The sequence below is a fragment of the Myodes glareolus genome, chromosome 18, assembly GCF_982192425.1.
Source record: "Myodes glareolus chromosome 18, mMyoGla1.1, whole genome shotgun sequence".
Taxonomy (NCBI): Eukaryota; Metazoa; Chordata; class Mammalia; order Rodentia; family Cricetidae; genus Myodes; species Myodes glareolus.
In genome coordinates, this window is record NC_142043.1 from 55660263 (window position 1) to 55679752 (window position 19490).

The following is a 19490-nucleotide window of genomic DNA, read 5'->3' on the forward strand; positions in this document are numbered from 1 at the left end:
CTGAATCTTAGAAGATAATCTGTACTGTTTCCAGCTGCAAAAGAAATCTTGGAGACAGTTCTTGATTCAGTGATGCCGAAGCTGCATAGGATTTTTATTTGTTTGCTTGTTTGAGACACGGTCTCTCTGCGTAGTTTTGGAGCCTGTCCTGGAACTAGCTCTGTAGACCAGGCTGGCCTCGAACTCACAGAGATCTGCCTGCCTCTGCCTCCCGAGTGCTGGGATTAAAGGCCTGTGCTACCACTGCCCAGCTCGGTAGGATGTTTTGTGAGCTGTTGGAACAGCGGGATGTTGTGGGTTGAACCACTTCTGGACTGGTTTGCAGTTATGAGATAGACTTCCACATGTTCCCCAAAGCCCAACTTGGTGAATCAATGAGTTTCTTGAATTTTTCTCACCTTCAAGAGTGCTAGTGAGGGATTACTTACAGAAGTGTGCATGACCCAAAGGCAGTTGCATCATGAAAACCTAGGCGAGCAGGGTGACAGCTCACGGCTGGAACCCTGCAGCTCTACCAAACTTACTAACCCCTCAGCAGGTTGGAAAGTCTTCTCAGTAGGCCTTTCTACTAGGTCACCTTGGGGATGGGGTCTTGGGTGTAGTGAGATTTCATTTGTATTTTAATAAATAGAGCTTGCCTGACGATCAGAGAGTAAAACAGCCCCACTGATCAGCCATAAAGACCAGGCAGTGGTGACCCAGACCTTTTATTCCGGTAGCCACACTCACTAGTTTGCCATAGAAGCCAGGCAGCAGTGGTGTACGCCTTTAATCCCAGCACTAGAGAGGAATATAAGATGGGAGGAGACAGCTCTCAGTCTCAGTCTCATTCTGAGGATTCTTTGAGTCAGGATCGCCATTTCAGACTGAGGTAGAGGTAAGAGCCAATGTCTGGCTGCTTTGCTTTTCTGGCCTTTAGATTAAACCCCAATACCTGTCTCTGGGTTTTTATTAATCGTGCCACACTTGAGAATCTGGCGCCAGAGGCTTCTGAGTTGTTTACTTTCTGAGTCTTATAGCCTCCCCTCCAGGATGGAATGATTTCAATCCAGTATCTGCCCGTCTCTGTTCCTGGGAGGTGGGCTCCCGTGGGAACCAATCCCTTGGCTCCCTCGGTGCCAGGTTTCTGCTTGGGTTTGTCCATTGCTGGGCACTTTCAAGAGACTGCAGGGCAGAGCCACATCCACCTGGACATTTTAGCTGTAAAATGGCATTGCTTTCTGATTTCAACTCTTTGTATCAATCCTCTGTATTAATCAGAGTTCCCTAGGGGAATAGAGCTTATAGAGTGAAGACATGTGGGATCTATTAGAATGCCTTACAGTTCAGCAGTGGCTGCCTACCTACCAACAGAAGGTCCAAGAATCCAGTAGTTGTTCAGTGCATGAGTCTGAATGTCTTAGCTGGTCTTCAGTAGACACCGAAATCCCAAAAAAGTAGGCTCCAATGCCAGCGAAGGAACGGACTTGTTTGCAAGAGCAGCAGCAAGCAAGGAAAGAGAAAAATCTTCCTTCTTCCATGTCCTTTATATAGTCTGACACCAGAAGGGGTGGTCCAGATTAGATGGCGGGCCATCCAGTCTCAACGATGCAGATCAGAATTGGGTCTTCCCACTTCAAATGCTTTGAGAAAATCCATCACAGGTGGGCCCGGTCCTTTGGGCTTTAGTTAATTCCAAATGTAGTCCAGTTGACAACTAAGAATAACCATTGCATCCTCTTTGTAGGTACTGTTATCGGGAACACTGGATCTCTCCTTCGCCATTTTAGACCTTTAAGCAGCGCTGTGGCTCTTGCTTGCCCTTCTTAACCTTCTCGGACCTGTATAAGCAGCTTTTGTTCTTTTAATCATTTGACTGTCTGCTGTAAAATTTGCTTTCTGCCTGGATCCTGACACTATGACTAGTATTTGGCTAATAATGTAAACTATTATTGTAATATCACATCACTTGTAGTATTAACATGACTATTGAAACAGTTCAAGAAGGAAAGAAATATTAGTAATAATAATTCCTATAATATGACAGCTGTGGATATTGAGTTGAAGTCAGGATCATCTGCATCTTTCAAATAAGGCAGAGGCCACTTTATATCTACAAAAGGATATTTTGCCTACAACTTGGAATAACTTTCAAGTACTGTCCTTGCTAGTTGTATACCAACTTGGCAAAAGCTAGAGTCATTTTGGAGGAAGGAACCTCATTAAGAAAGTGCCCCCACTAGGCTGGCCTCTGGGCAAGGCTGGACTGCGTTTTCTCGGTTGATGATTGATGTGGGAGGGCCCAGTGCACTGTGGGCAGTGCCACCCCTCAGCAAGCCATGAGAAACAAGCAGCACTCCCTCATGGCTTCTGCATCAGCTCCTGCACCCAGGTCCCTGCCCTGCTTCCATTCCTGCCCTGGCTGTCTTGGAGGATGAATGTGATATGACTTAGATGTTATATGGCTGTGTCATGAAATAAACCCTTTCTCTCACCGCCAAGTTGCTTTTGGCCATGGTGTTTCATTGAAGCAATAGTAACCCTCATTAAAACACGTCCTGTGTCAGAGAAGTGTAAGACTTCGTATAGCACAGGGGTTAGGGAGTTAAAGCACTTACCTAGACTGAGAAAAAAAAAATATCACGAGAATTTCTACAATGTGGTGGGTCTTAGGGATAAAGATGAGAAAAGACTTTGGTGTTTGTTATTGTGGGTAGAGATGTTGTTCACCTTTAGGTCTGGGTCTCTATCATTTCAGTTTCTGGTCACAGTTACAGTGGAGTTTAACATCTCCCTTCTGAGTTATATTTTTTCTCTTTAACTTTTCATCTCATAAGGTAGTGGCCACCATCTGAATCATTCCACAAGAAGTTACAATGGCTACGGTTTTTTAGTAATTCCCAGAAGACCTTTGCTTCCTGAAACTCCAGAGTCAAGTCTTTGAACTGGCCACAAGTGTGGGGCTGTCTGGACCTTGTCTGTGTATAGAGTACAGGTCATGTTTTCTCTCTCTCTCTCTCTCTCTCTCTCTCTCTCTCTCTCTCTCTCATAAAACTTGACACTTTGAGCTGATGAAGTACTTGGCAATCTCTCAACTTGTTATACAAAGCATGGAAGCCTGGTTCTGAGGGAGAGGCACATTTGAAGAAATTGGCCCCGCACTGTTGAGGAGAAAGATCCACTTCACTGGTCTAACGTTTATTTTGAAATAATATCCATCTACTCCGCCTGTATTTTCACAAGAAGAAATTGGATCCTGGGGTACATTCGAGCCTAGCAGCTCGCCTCTGGGAGATGAACGCTTTGCTCCGAGTCTGTTATCTAACAAAACTGTACTGTCGGGTTATGTCCCAGCTGAATGTATGCAGTCCATACGGGAAATAGCCTTGACCTATCCCAGACACTTGAAGGAATTTTATCTTGCCTTCTTCAGTACACTTACGAGAATCTTCTGTGTGCCAAGGAGTGACTCCTGGAATGTTACATTAACTTCCCTGGGGAGACGTGGGCAAGCATGGACTTACCCCAGATAAGACACCAAAGGAATGGTTCGACTCGGGTCTAGTTTGGTGACCCAGTGAGGATGTGGGCTTACTTACACGGGGCATGGCTAAGTGGTTGCTTACAGAATATGCATAACCCCAACACAATGGCATCACTGAGAAGTCTGGTCCCAGTGTGATGACTTCCCACATCTGTAGATATGGACATCCCTTCAGCTACTCTCTCCTCGGGACACACTAGCGTTTCCCGACACCTGCAGGCAGCTGGAACAGAACCACACGCAGTCTGGACGGAGTGACTGGGATCACAGATGAGGATCCAATGGCCTCCTCTTATCCCTCTTCTATGAGGGAACATCAACAGGTCCAATCTTGAGGGCCGCTTGCCCATAAGCACAGCTTCTCTAAGTGGCAATGGTTATGCTTATAGGGTAGCATTTTACTCCATGAGGGAAGCCGTGAGTGTGCGCAATACGTGAGCACGGAGGTCACATGATGTATATCGCTGCCTGGTCTGTTTGTTTGTTAGCTCCTGTCTTTGCCACGTTGATGCCCTCTAACTCAGACAAGTTCACTCTACTTTCTGGTGCCTTATTTTCTGTATTGGTTTTTGTGTTCGTGTCTCTGTAACCAGAATACAAACAAAAATAATCGCTCAAAGTCGCAGAGAGATTTTAGTCCATTGCTACAGGCAGGCAGGGTGGAATGGCTCCATCAGTGGCGGGAGGAACATCAGGTAGGGGTTTGTTCATACGCAGCAGACAAGAAGAGATGGCCGGCTGGAACTAGGGACTAGTGTAACCTCAAGGTCTCCTCCGCGGGGTTGGAGAGATGGCTCAGAGGTGAAAGGCATGCGTGGCTCTTGCTAAGGCCCCTTGTTCAGTTCCCAGCACCCATCCTCAAACCATCTGTAACTCCAGCTCCAGAATGACTTTTGATCTCTTTCTCAGGCCTACATGGCACCTTCACATGCATGTTCATACACATACATGTGTGCACACACACATACACACACATAAAAATAAAATATATTTTCTTTCTAGGGCATGCATGTGTACATGTGCACACACACATACACACATACACATAAAAACAAAATATATTTTTTGAAAGAAGACCCACCCCTACTGTAGGTGGAGTTTTCTGTCTAGACCACCAGTCAGCTCTGTCCCACCAACCACTCCTCATATAACCACACAGAGACTTATTAGTAATTACAAATGCTTGGCCGATAGCTTAGTCTTGTTACTAACTAGCTCTTATAACTTAAATTAACGCATATTTCTTATCTACCCTCTGCCACGTGGTGGTACCTTCTTTCAGCATGGCATGTTTATCTCCTGCTTCTTCTGCATCTCTATTGCGACTCCCCAGACTCCGCCCTTCTCCTTCCCAGCATCCTCCTAGTCTGACTCTCCTGCCCAATCTCTTTCTGCCCACCTGTAGGCCAGTCAGCCCCTTATTAACCAATGAGAGCTGTGTGCTTTGAACTAAAGCCATTGAGGAGTGGGTCCTTTTGATTGGGTTTGAAATGATTCACTGAGAGGAGACCTTTGCCAGCAGGGCGAGTGGTGGACCAGGTGACTCCCATGCTGACCCAATGTGTCCTCCCAACCCACAGACACATTGCTATCCATTTGGTTTCTGCTTCTTCACTGACATGAGACCCAAGAAGGAGCAATGTGAGGTTAATGTCCCCATCCTATTCTCTCAAAAGTGGGGCACAAAGCCCTTCCTAAACGTTTGATGATAGGAACCCTAAGGCAAAGAACAAACCCTTCAGTTTGGGGCATCACCTGTATACTGGAATGAATGCCTTTCAACACTCTACTTCCAATTTCTTTTCTTGCCAAGGCAGGCTCTTTTAGAACCAGCTTCTTTACTGGCCAGCCATTTTCTCTCCCTCTGAGTGGCTAAAATGGCATTGACCTCTGGGCCCAGAGCCCCAGCTTTGTCTTCAGGCCCTGGCTCTTCCTGTCCCTGGGAAGGAAAACACGGAGGGAGGAAGAGATGGTTTTAGTTTCCTTTCCACCAGTCTCTCTGTGCTTTCAGAGGCAGTGTTGTGGGGGAGGGGCTCCTTGGGCTTCTCTGGGTCAAGTTCTATTTGTAGATACAAGGCAAGGATGGCCTGGATCCCTGGGTTCTCTTGCTGGCCTCAGTGTTCCAACGGAGTGTGACTGAACAGGGAACCTCAAGCGACAGGGACGGCTTTCATACTGAATCCTAGTGACACGTTCTTCACTCCCAGAGCTGACCTCCAAGCACTAAAGTAACCTTCTAGCCACCTCGACCATTCAGCAAGCCAGGCCTTGCAATCATTTGAGTCTAGCCCATTAGCTAAAGCAGAAACCTTACCTTTGGGTAAGGACACTCTTTCAGCCTGCCTGGAAAAGTATGGACTGACCTGGGGTAGACACGAGGGCCCGCCTGCTTATTCCTGTGAGCAACATTTAATGCCGGAGGGAACAGGCTGGGCCTCAGCTATTCACAGACCCGAGGATGCAAACATCCTTTTTCTAGGTAGTGTTTCCCAAGTGCAGTTTCACAAACGGTGATTGGTCAACAGTTGAGATCCTAGACCTGTACTCTGACGGCTAGGGTTTGTGCGAACCAAGGAAAGCAATCTAAAACACCTATTATTGAAGCAAGGAGGGGAAATTTTCATAGGTTATCAGACAGCTGTAAATACTGTGAGTGAATATAAGGCATCTCAAAGAAGACCCCAGTACAGAGTAAACACTGAGCCTCTTTCTTCTTCCCAGGTGCGTTTTTATGGCGTTGACAGTATGGCCTCCACTCTTTTTCCTTCCATATATATATATATATATATATATATATATATATGTACTACCGCCTCCCATTGTCATTATTTTGTTGTGGTAGTGTTTATTTTTAGACAAGCTTTTCACAGCCTAGGCTGGCCTAGAAACTCACTACTAAATAGCCCAGGGTAACCCTGAACTCCTGGAGATCTGCCTTTTGAATTGGGTATGGGTGTGAGTCACCATGCTGGGCTGTGGTTGCTATGAGATAGTTCCCCTATTTTTCTTCTATTTAGAGATAATCATGGTGTGTGTGTGTGTGTGTGTGTGTGTGTGTGTGTGTGTGTGTGAAGAGCAATCCACCTTGGTTTTGAAGTCACGGTCTCTCTGTGAGACCCGGGATTTTCTGATTAGGTTTTAGGCTCTGCCTCTCTGGTGCTTTGGTTACAATAGCTTATTTGTAGGCTTATTTATAACAGGGTGCTGGGGATGGCAAGCTCTCTCCAGGCTCAGGCATAATGTTTTTGATGGGACTTCCCCATAACCTGAATAAAAAGGGGCAAAGAGCTACAGCCAACCATCTTCTCATGGTGGTAGGTGTGGTCAGGTTCCCTACCTTTTCTGAATTCTCAACTCTTGCACCCTCCACGAAGCAGGCAAGATTCTGAGAATCTCACTCCGATATTATAGATAAGGAGATAAGCTGGAAAAGGCTAGGTCGCTTAGCTGAAACTAACTTAGCAGGTGGTAGTCCTTGTATAAGTTAGAACTCAGGCTTTGCCAGGTATAAAGGGAATGAATTCCCAAGCTGTTCGATAGACTTGTCCTTTTAAGAATCCAACAGACAAACTATGCATGCATGGGACAGAGGGCGAGCACACAGCACGGGCATATATCCCTGGAGCGAGGTGTCCGCACGTACATTTGTTAGCCACTGAAACCCGGGATTGTCTGCAGTGCGCGTCTGTGACAGGGTGGAGTGCAGTGCCTGGTAGCTCCGGTGCGGGTTGTCCTGTACTCCAAGTTAGGGTTAGCCTGGTACAAATGTAGGACACCTGACCATTCTCATACAGTTTCTCCCTCGCTCTTCGTTCTGTCGGGCTCCCTCCTTTCCCGCGGAGCTGTCACAAAGAAAAGCCCTTGGCGTCTTTACTTTCCACTGCCACAGAGTACCGACTTTACAAAGTTTTAGGGCGCGTTCCTCTGGGATCGCTGCCCACCAGTATAACTCCGGCCAGGAGGCTCTCAAATGGCCCCGGGAAGTCAGGGAGAGCAAGCGACCCTTATGTTCATGTTCAGACCCGGACGACGCGCAAATGCACACGGTGCTCGGCGCGGGTACATGGGGAACCTTGGGTGGGGGTGCCCAGGAGACTCGGGTCCGGTCCTTCCTCCTCCTAGCGTGGCCTGAAGCCACAGGAGTAGGCGCAGCGCCCCTACAGCCAGCTTTTCCGCCTCCATCTCCTCCTCCTCCACCTCCTCTTCCTTCCCCCAGCGGGCGTGCAGTCTCAACCGGTTCAGACTGGCCAGGGTGCCTCGGCAAAGGAGAGCGGCGAGTGGGACCACCCCGGGAGTGACTTCCCGGGGTGGGGGCGGGAAGGTGGAGCCGGCGGGGAGGGTTGCACTCAATGTGTCCCTGGGGCTGAGGGCGGCGGCGGTGGATCGCGCGCCGCGGGACCGGTCGCCCAGCGCACGGCCGGGATCAGCAACCGCGGCCCCAGCCGAGCCCGGGACTCAGGTAAAGGCCCTAGAAGTCGGGGAGGTCCCGGTCGGAGCAAATCGGTTACTCAGCAAATTGCAGCGAGAGAAGGCGGCGCTGTCACCCGCGGGTGCACAGCTGGCGGCCGGCTTCTGGTCCGGCTGTCTGCCCGGGACTGAGAGTGCCCTGAGAACGCCGCAGCGTGCTCTGCACCCCTCCCCCTTTAAAAGGAACGAAAGAAAGAAAGAAAGAAAGAAAGAAAGAAAGAAAGAAAGAAAGAAAGAAAGAAAGAAAGAAAGAAAGAAAGAAAGAAAGAAAGAAAAAAGAGTGCTTGCTTTTGCATAACACTTCCAACACTTCTGAGGACTGCATTTTGCGTGGAGTAGGGGGAGCAAGGGGGATGAGAGCCCTGCCATGAGTCTGCCACCTTCTGCAGGTGCTGGTGGCAGTTCAGAAAGAGGCGTGCGACCCAGGTGGGTCCACACTCCTCACTTGCCAAAAGGCAGCTCCGGTAGAGGTGGACTCAGGTGCTGGGGGTGGGGGAATGCAGCTGGGGCTCAGAGTGCGTCTAACTGTAAGCACAGCCGCGCGTGGTGCGGGTGGGTCCTGCCTGGCACCGGGCAGTGCAGCACCCGGGCTGCGCTCCAGAGTACAGGAGCCTAGCTGCCAGGTAGCTCCTCCGCCACCTGGAAGTTCAGAGGAACAAAACTTGGAAGGATTTTGGTGCTCATGCCTCAGCTCTGGTTCGCCTAGGTAACCTGCTTTGGTTTTAGCAGTGAACCGAGGCATTGGAAGGGCAGCAAGCTGTTGAACTTGACCATCAGAGTCGGGATAAAACCTCGTTCTTGGGATGGCAGGTGTATGCAGCACAAACATTTCGGAATGTTTAGGTAGTGTTTACATTACATACATTATTCACATGTTATTATTTATGTTGATATCCTAATAACCTCATTGGACCCGTCTCACGGGCTACTGTTCAGATGTAATATCTAGATATATTGAATTGCCTAGATTGTCATGTTCACCTAGACCAGAGCAGAAACCGCTTAGATGTTCTCAGGTAACAGATGCTCAAGAGGGTGAAGAGGAAAGAGGGGTGTTCATGTTGGTTCCAGCCTCAGTTGGACCCTGTGTGAGTGCGGGGAGTGGCTCTGGTACCCATAGTTTCCCTCAACAAGAAAATAGAAATTAAGCAAGAAAATCGTTTCACTTGCACACTGGCAAAAACGTGTAAAGCAGCACCACTGGTACATGGCCTAAGAACAGACTTCTTGGGTAAGCGGAGAGGCGGGCATCCTACCGCCTCCAAGGAAGCGTCTAGGGAAGGGTAAGGGTGTGATAAGGTGATGTGGAAGGCAAGCATCCTTCACATCTCTTAAGGAAGGGTCTATGAGAAGGGCAAGTGTGTAATAAAATGGGAAAGAAGACATTAGGAACTCTTGACTGGCTTCTTAATGTTTTCATTGCTGCTCTAAAATACTAGCTCTGACGGCGGGCAGTGGCTAGTGTCTGAACTGTCAGAAAAGGTGTCCTTGGCTTCAGATAGACCTGGACGCTGTCTAAACCAGGGGTTCTCAATGTTCCTAATGCTGCGACCCTTTAATACAGTTCCTCATGTTGTAGTGACCCCCCCCCCAACCTTATAAAATAATTCCGTTGCTACTTCATAACTGTCGTTTTGCTACTGTTATGAATCATGTAAATATCTGATATACAGGATATCTGGTATGTGACCCCTGTGGAAAGGTCATTCAGCGCCCCCCCCCACCAGGGGTTTTGATCCACAGGTTGAGAACTGCTGAAATAGACCAAGAGGCTGATGTTTAGACAGATGAGATCGGAGTTCTCGTTCGTATTTCATCCCCTCTTTTGAATCCCCCATTTTTGTGGCCTTTTTCTACGTTAAAATGTCCCTCAATTCTTCCTGAGAGACTATCGCTGTGGTGGAGAGTTATGGGGGCCGCAGGGACAGGCATCAGTGTCTTGCTTGAGGAATTGCAGCTCTCTGGAAAAGACTCCCCTGGCAATACGTATCTCAGTTTTAATTAAAAATTGTCAAGGAAGAAAAGCAGGTATTCTAAGCCAGCTAGTGCCTATGTTTAATGTTTTCAGGAGACACTAAATGATTTTTGTGGACGGAAGGGTTAAGCTGTAATTTATTGTTGAGTCTAAAATTTAAAATCGAAGGCATGCCCTCTGTTGAGTCCGGTAGGATGGACAGCATTCTTCCATGTGTGTGTCGGGTGAGATGGTCCAGCAGGAGGAGTTCACGGGCAGACGCACCAACAGTGTACCAGTATTGAATAGCAAGAAAAGCGGTTCATCTGGGGTTGTGAGTGGAAGAGTTCTGTGCTGGGGGCAGGCTCTTTATTGAGACTGGCATGAGAAGCGTATCTTCCTCGTGGGAAGGAGTCCCCACTGAACCAGAGCCTAGCACACCTAGGGGCTGGTCAGTTGCTTGCAGAGGAACCACAGCCTCTGGGAGCAGTTGGACCCTGGAATTTATACTAGATGATGCTGGGAGGTAAGAGGGGACTAAACACCATCCCCCAGGCCAAGACACTGAAGTGTGGCTGAATATTGCCCTTAGGATGGGCCCCAACAATCTGGGTCCTCGCCTAAGTTTGCGGCTTTCAGTTTGGTTTTGTGAGTTGCCTCTACACTAAGCAAGTGATTAAAATCTCCGTGTCTGCTTCCCATCCACATGACTGGTGGGGAGAGCGAAGAAACAGCGAGTGCGGTTGACTCCAACAATGATGCACATTCAGTTGTGCTTTTCCCTAGACCTGTGTTTTATGACGTCATGGTGGAGCTGTGCTCAGCAGGAACCTGTCTTTAACTTCCTGGGCCGGTGGAGTCACAGCAGTTTCTCTTGGCTTCCCTTGCTTGTAATGCTAGTAACCACGAACGCTCCTGAAGCCTGCAGTCAAGAGAGCTACACCGTTTTTGCACTGTTTTGATTTTAGACTGAGGATTTTGATAGTCGATCTTGGGACTGAAGAGATGGCTCAGGAGTGAGCATGTGCTCCCCTTGCAGAGGACCCACGTTCAATTTCCGGCCCCCACATCAGTTGGTGCACAACTGCCTGTAACTCCAGCTCCAAGGGGACTGATAGAACTCTCTGACCTCCATGGGCACCCGCAGTCATGCGTGTAGACACACACATACACACGATGAAAAACAGTAAATCGTGTTCAAAAAGAGAAGAAACTAGTCAGTTGAACATATGAACCCAATTTGCCACCTTCAGAGCCTCTCCTTTGAGTTATTGCATTGCATTGTTGGCGTAGTCATAAATGTTGACTTTTATTAATACTGTTAAGTGCTGGGCCTGGTTCCTGTAGTCGCCTCTCAGCATTCCACCCCCATTGTTCTGAATGATGCCATTCTATACGTTCAGTTACATTGAGTGTCCTTGTTCACTTTAAACCTGTCGTACAGAAGTAGGCATGGTGACTGACACCTCTCATACCAGCATTCGGGAGGATGAGGCAGGAGGATTGCACATTGGAGGCCAGCCTGGCTGTGCAGGGAAAATCTCCCTTAAACAAACCAATGAACTCTGTTATATGACGTGCTTTTAAAGAAATTCTTAAGCTTGAGCAGAAGCAGGGTAAGAAAAGTGTTAGCAGACTTGGTGACCTCACATATGAAGGTGAGAGCAGCCCGAGTCTCCGAGGGACCCTGGGTCTCCACCGCTGTCATTGTTCCCATGAGTCTCCCAGTTTCTCTCTCTTAGGTCACCTGTGCTATTTGGCCATTTATGGTGGGGGAAAACCATAGGACAGTAGATATGCTTTAGATGCATTCGGTTACCTCAAAAATGCAATAGCTAGAGGATAGTTTAGGTCACTAGTGCACCGTGTCGAGCTTTCAAAAGGACTGTGTTCCAAGGAGAAGGCAAGCATCATGCCTGCTAACCCTATCAGCAAATACTGAGGCCTGCATGACTTAGCTTTTCTCATCACTATGTCAGCCTTTCGGTGGACTGGAGAAAGGAGGAGGATTTGTTCTGGTGCACAGGTTAGGGTCACCATTAAACAGAGCTTTCAGAGATCAGATTGGATTCAAATTATGACAAGTAAGTTGTATAAAGCTATGAAACAGAAGGCCACATCAGCGACTTTGGTGTCTTGGTCATGGATCACTTCACCAGAACACTCCTGGGCCAAGCTTTCGGCTGGGTTGTATGAAACAGCTGTAGCCAGATCCTGGAAGCACAAAGCACATGGTGCAGGCAGGACATGTAGAGGTGATGTTGACACCCTGCGTCTATGGAAAAGCTGGGCATGGTGGTGGTGGTGGTGGTGGTGGTGGTGTGTGTGTGTGTGTGACTCCAGATAGTTGACAGATCCTGTTTAATGTCTTCTCTGAGACTGGATAGGACTTAGAAGAGATGGCTTCTCATTGGTTTGGTGAGAAAGTCAATGGCCAGTGAGATAGGCACAGAGTGAATAAAGAAGGCTGGGGCTGTGCCAGGGATATCAGGGCAAGCAAGGTGAGACACTAAGTATACTTACTTAGTCTTCATCCGGACTTCGGGACTTATCAGAGAGTGGAAGAATCTAGAGAGATGTTCAGCCAACAAAGACCAAAGTTCGTCAGGTTCAACTAATTATTACATAAAAAACAAGGGCCCAACTGTAGTGATATTTCATTTGTATTTTAATAAATAAAGCTTGCCTGAAGTTCAGAGAGTAAAACAGCTCCACTGATCAGCCTTACAGACCAGGCAGTGTGACCCACACCTTTAATCCCAGTAGCCACACTAGTTTGCCATAGAAACTGGCCAGTAGTGGTGCAAGCCTTCAATCCCAGCCCTAGAGAGGAATATAAGATGGGAGGAGTCAGCTCTCACACACAGTCTCATTCTGAGGGTTCCAGGAGGCAGGATTGCCGTTTTCAGACTGAGGTAAAGGTAAGAGCTAGTGGCTGGTTGTTTTGCTTTTCTGACCTTCAAGTTGAACCCTAATATCTGTCTCTGAGTTTTTATTAATCATACTATTCCCAACATTGGCAGAATTTCTGTTTTCTTTGGGGGGATCCCTGAAATTCAGATTTCTTAAGGGTAATCTTCCAGTATCGAAGCATTGGCAATTCATTCAAACTTGCCAAAAGCCAAAACAAAAGCGACCTCACTGAGCAGGTCAAACAAAATAATTTCGGGACCAGATTTGGCCTTAACATCGACAATGTGTGATTCAGTGACCTTAGCCTGAATCCATTGACTCACAGCTGGCCTCTTCCTTCTTTGCTAGAATGGGAGACTCTGCTCCTTTGGTGGTGATCCGTGGCCAGCGTTAGGCTGCTGTCCTGGTTTCCTCTTTTGTTGCTGCTATAAAACGCTGCCCGAAAGCAACTTAGGGAAGGAAATGGATTCTTTAGCTTCCATTTCCTTGTTACAGTCCTTCGCTGAGGGAAGCGAGGGTGGAACTCAAGCAGGAACTTGATGCAGAAACCATGGAGGAGCGCAGCTTGCTGACCTGCTGGCAGGAGCTTTCTTATACAGCCCAGAACCACCTTTGCACAATCATTAATCAAGCAAATGCCCCCATAGGCATGCCCACAGGCCAATATGATCTGCATCATTTCTCTCTGAGATTCCTTGCTTGGGTGATTCCAGACTGTCAAATTGACAAATCACGCTGACAGATCAGTAGGGTCAACTGCGGACGTCTACCAAGCCTTGAAGGTCAAAAGGCATTCTTCGCTCACGACACTGCCGTTGATCACGTTGCAGAGTTCAGTAGCTAATGATGGCTGTTAAAGGATTCCTTCCAGCGACACTTAGTGTGGCTGAATCCCCGGACCCAGCGGTGTTTCTCTGAACATTTTTCTTGGCTGTTCTTCTGTACTCCATCCCAGTGTGGCGTAGTAAACTGTCTTTCTCTTGGACAAGGTATGTATTCAGAGGTCAGCTCATGGCGCTCAGAACTCTCCATTGTCTTTGGCCTGTGTGATTTACCCAGGATTTTCAAATAGGACCTTACTGTGTAGCTCTAGCTGACCTGGGACTCAAAGGGACCTGCCTACCCCTTCCTCCCAAGTGCTAGGATTAAAGGTGTGCCTTCATGGTGCCCAGCCCCCTTCTTAAACAGAACAATCTGTTAATCTCCTTGAATTTCGATCAAACAAGTTAAGTTCAGGATTTTGCTCTTGTAAGTTGGATCATAAAAACAGTTTAGATTGTTTTATAGTACATTTATCCAGATCCAAAAAGCGAAAGGAAAACAAAGTTATGGGTTTAACGATTCCAAGGGAAATTGTACAATGAACTTCTTTAACTGAACTGGATTTTTAATATTTAGTTTTTGTATGTTTGTATACATGTGTGTATGTATGTACTTTTGAGGCAGAGTCTCACTACGTAGCCGCGGCTAACCTGTCTATTCGTAGACTAGGCTGGCCTCAAAGTCACAGAGCTCCACCTATCTCTGCCCCCCAAGTGCTGGGATTAAAGGCTTGTGAGTCCACACCCAGCTACATTGGGTTTTTGGAGATGGATTTGGGGATGTGCCAGGCTTGCGTGTTGTACTCCTTGCTTCATGTCAATGAATTATGCTATAAACAAGCGGGCCTGGCTGTAGCTTGGGCGTCAGAGCCGTTGTTGACGAAGAGAACATGTTTGAACAAATAAAATGAGAACGGTGCATTCAGAGAGACCGTGGAGTTTATGTGCCTGAGCTGGCCCGGAGAGGGTTAAGAGGGCTTCACATGACAGTTCATAGCCACGGTATGTTCTTGGTCTGGGCCCATACACTAACAAGTCAACCCTGCCTTGCACACTAAGGACTATAGCAGACATCTCTGAGTGTTTGGCTTTAAAAAAATAAAGAAAGAAAGGAACTAGTTATTACCTTTTAGAATTCATTGGAATCTTTTTGTTTTGTTTTTGTTTTTTGAGACAGGGTTTCTCTGTAGTTTTGGAGCCTGTCTGGAACTCTCTCTGTAGACCAGGCTGGCATTGAACTCACAGAGATCTGCTTGCCTCTGCCTCCCGAGTGCTGGCATTAAAGGCATGTGCCTCCACTGCCTGGTTTGAATATTATTATTATTATTATTATTATTATTATTATTATTATTATTGGTTTTTTTGAGAAAGGGTTTCTCTGTAGCTTTGGAGCCTGTCCTGGAACTAGCTCTTGTAGACCAGGCTGGCCTTGAACTCACAGAGATCCGCTTGCCTCTGCTTCCCGAGTGCTGGGATTAAAGATGTGCGCCACTACCACCTGGTTGAATTTTATTTTTAATTGACATAGTATTTGTACGTATTTGTGGAGTACGGTGTCATGGTTCAGTACACGTGTGCAGAGTATAACAGTTGTATCAGGGTAATTAGCAATTCCTATTGCTTCAAATATTTATCATTTTATGTCTGTTTCAATTATCATAGAATTTGTAGTGAAATGTTCCTAACTGAAGTTACCCTACAATGCTAAAGAACATTGGGATGAATCCTGCTTTAACTGGATTTTGGTAGCTATTTTCCAGCCCTGTCTCCCTTCCTGTCACTTCTGCTTGCTTCTGGTGTCCTCTGTCCTACAAGATGCTCTAAGGTGACAAACTTCCTTACCTGCCACCTGTGAATGAGAATGTTCAGTATTTGTCTCTGAGGGCCTGACTTACTTCCCTCTGCAAAATGTCCATTTCCCTCTATAGTGCTGCAGTTCACAGAGTTTTATTCTGTTTTTGTTAGAGAATGGATGTTCACATATGAAAGAATGAGATAATGATAGTCTAGATAGATATATAGGTAGGTAGATAGATAGACAGATAGATAGCTTGATAGTTTAGATAGTCACGAGTCATATTATCTGATATTACAATGGTAAAGATTCAAGCCTCCCTCCCTTCCTCCCTCCCTCCTTTCCTCCCTCCTTCCCTTCCTCCCTCCCTCTCTCCCTCTTTCCTTCCCTTTCTTCCTTCTTTCCTTCTCCCGACAGTCTTACTGTATAGCCCTGGCTGGCCTGGAAATTGCTGTGCAGAACCAGGCTGGTCTTGAACTCACAGAGATCTACTTACCTGCACCACCATCTGTGATTCTTAGGAGAAGTTATGGTTGGTATGTCAGAAACAGTGCCTTCTCCTGCATCTTCCTAAAGTCAGTGGCTTTGACTATGGTTACTATTGTACAAGATTTTTTTTTTTCATTTCTCCTTGAAAGTCTGGATGGGCTGTTTGATCAAGATTTTCAGGGTGTGGATAAGGGACAGACCTAAAGCCTGGCTGTTGTGGATGGGTGATGGGAGTGGGGTGTTCTGTGACCTAAATTCTTACATCCTCCCTTTGTCTAGAAGAAACATGGTTTATCATACTTGGATTCTAGCATGCCCGGCAAGGCTGAGGCAAGAGGAGCATGCTTTCTAGGCTAACCTGTGCTACACAGGAAAATTTGTCTGAAAACCCCCAATAATATCAAAATTTGGATCTCTAAAATAATGGGATTATGAGTGTTAGGCACGGGGCCTTTGGGAAGAGACGAGGTCCTAAGATGTGGGGGACAACAGAGCTGCACCCCCACCCATCCCCAAAATGTGTGGGGACTCAATAAGAAGGCAGTTTTCTCTTGAGCAGAAAGTGACCCTCACACATGGAAGAGCGGGCCTTGAACATGGCCTCCTGGTTCTCAGGAACTGTGTGATAAACTCCTATTGTTCATAAACCACACAGTTTATAGTACTTTGTTACAGCTTCCTGGATGACTAAGCCAGGGCGGAGGGACTGACACTTGCCCTAGTCCCTCTGTTTGCCCAAAGCCTCCTCCTGTCCTCTTCCTTCCCTTCCAGTGGCCTTCCTTGTTGAGGGAGCCGTGGGACAGTTGACCAGAGTGTGTTCTGCCATTCCTCAGGACAGTGATTCTTGCTTCCAGGTGCACAGTATTAGAATCCCCCAGGAGGCTAATCGGAAGCGGAAGCGGTAGGCTTGCCAGTAGAGTAGTCTGTAGTGAGTGCTGGCATTAGTGTGTGTAGAGAGCTTGCCAGATGAATTTCTCAGGGTCAGAATGACCATGCTCTTGACTCACTAGAACACTGAGACCTGGAACCACAAATTCAAAAAGGAGATGTGTCCCAATACTGGTTGAAGATCCCTTACCGAAAATGCTCTAAAAATCAGAAGTGTTGGAGATTTGCTTTTAGTGTTTTGGATTGTTTTTCTTTTGGGGAACATTTCTGGGGACTTAACCCACAATCTCTCATATATGTTGGCCCGACAAGCTACCATGTGTGTTAGCTCCTGCCCTGGAATATTTGTATGCACAAAATGAGATCTGTTGGAGATGAAACCCAAATTTAATGATATAATTAATATATGTTTTATGCAGACCATAGGCCTGTCGCTCAGGGGATAGAGTGTTTGCCTGGCTGTGATCAATTCCCTCCCAAAAATACACTAAGAGTGGTGGCCCCCATCTGTAATCACAGCACTGGGGGCGTGGAACAGGAGGACCAGAAGTACAAGTTGTCCGATGGGCAGTGGTGGTGCATGCTATTAATCCCAGCACTCCGGAAGCAGAGGCAGGCGGATCTCTGGGAGTTCGAGACCAGCCTGGTCTATAGAGAGTTCCAGGACAGGTTCCAAAGCTATAGAGAAACCCTGTCACACACACACCAAAGTGCAAGTCATCTTCAAACAGGGATTTGGGGGGCCAGCCTGGACTATCATCTGAGGCCTTGTCTTAAAACAAACAAAAACTGTTTTTTTATCAAAGTATCATTTGCAATAGTAAAACCAAGCAATCAGAAGAGACTGTACAATGACTTTAGGCAAATGGGGCCAGCTGGAGTGGACATTCATTTGGAAAAATATTTCACATAGCAGTTATATTTCACATGCCACAGCAGTCAGCTATGTAAAATTTCCATTTTGGTGATATTTAGCATGTTGTGAGTAGAGTAGCCATCTCCACCATCACCTGTCAAATGTTTTCACACCAGAGAAGTCTCAAAGCCATCCATAGTCCCACCAAACTCCTCTCCAAAGCCTCAGTGTCCTTGGTCCGGAAGCCAGGTCTCCTTGAGTAGCCTTTCTCCCTGGGCTTCTTGCTCTTAGCTCAAGACGTTTACAGCTTCACCTATTCTTTCATCTCATCTGGTCATTGCTAAATAATCCTGCATTGTGTGGTTGTGTTATAACTGCCTTCTTCACTCACCCTTGGCGGATGTTGGCTCCTTGGTCTGTATTAAATATTCATGAACCCTATCACTTACATACAGACTAGTTTACATCTCCTGTCTTTCTTCTATTGGGTGACTATTTTTAAGTTCCTAGTATCCCAATCCCTACCCTGAGTTGGCAGAGGATAGACCATGTGTGTTTGCTGGGGGCAGTAGTCACTGTTTAGGGCAGAGGGATGTACTGGTGGCAGAAAGTCTTCTGGCAGAGTGGGTCTACTATTATGAAACTCGTTACCTACCGACACTGGGGTCAGGACTCAAACAAATATTTTTGTTAGATATCAAGTGCTTTATGTTAATGGCTTTATTGAGATATTCACTTACGATAAAATCAACCCATGTCATATGTCCTAAAAATAGTTTTCAGTGAATTCCAAAAATTATGTTACCTTCAACGTAGTCTACTTTTGGTTACAGTTATTAGTTGGGGTTTGGGGAAGGGGGCAGTGCGGGTGTCGTGACACTTATGTGGAGGTCAGGACAATGTTGTGGAACATGGGGTCGATGTTCTTTATGCGGTGGCACACGTGTGGAGGTCAGGACAATGTTGTGAAATCCATGGAGTCATGCTCTCTTCACCTTCATGTGGCTTCAGGGTAATAGGGCTCAGGTCTGGAAGCTGGCATAGAAACAGCCCTAACCCACCCACCGCGCCATCTTCCCAGCCTGCTTTTTATATAGCTTTACCACCTAAAGGACCCCTGTGTCCTTCAGGCTTCCTGTGCTCAAACTACTTTCCCAAGGGGCTCTGCCTTTCTGTTTGCACCAGCAAAGAATGAGGGTCCAATTCTTCACGTCCTTCCCTATGTTTTTCACCTTTCCAGGCACCGAAAATGATGTTCCTCATAGCTGAGGGACGTGTGGAGCTCCCTTCCCCTTTACTCCTCACCTTCTACTCTTCCTGCCTCCATTTCTTTCTGTTCTCTTTAGCACAGGCTTGAGCTACCAGTCCCCCTGCCTCAGCCTCCTCAGTGCCAGGATCACAAAAGTATGAGTCACCATGACAACTTGGGTTACGGTTTTTTAAACTCACTTCCCAAGTGACTAGATTTAAACCAACCTGTAATCAGCCATTTTTCCAAAGCTCTTGCGGTCAGTGTGTTACAAGTCATTTTGATTGTGATAAGACATCAAACAAACAAACAAACAAGAAAGTACTGTCTTCAGCCTCTTTTCTTATTTCAAGTGGAAAAAAGTAATCTATGAATCTTTAGAGAGAAGTTATAAATAACTTTCAGAAAGAGGCCGTTAGAGATGAGTTGTGGTGGGGAAGGACATTGTTCATCACTCTGGATTAAAAAAAACAAATCACCTTTGTCCACATGAGTGCATTTAAAGAAACGTACGTCAGTGCTAAGTGTTGATCTA

The 19490-nt window shown here is 46.7% G+C and overlaps 1 protein-coding gene across 8 annotated transcripts in view; it reads left to right on the plus strand.

The window, feature by feature from the left end:
- The first annotated feature begins 857 nt into the window (after window positions 1-857).
- Window positions 858-19490, plus strand: part of Slc16a9 (solute carrier family 16 member 9) — a 48484-nt gene continuing 29851 nt past the window's right edge. For 4 of the 8 annotated variants that reach the window (XM_087898215.1, XM_087898219.1, XM_087898220.1 and 1 more), the window contains exon 1: window positions 7877-7982. The gene's annotated coding sequence lies outside the window, so the exon portion shown is untranslated. Of the gene's footprint in view, window positions 878-7769; window positions 7983-12846; window positions 12866-19490 lie in introns of those variants that run through there. The other 4 variants (XM_087898216.1, XM_087898223.1, XM_087898218.1 and 1 more) reach the window with 4 other exon arrangements.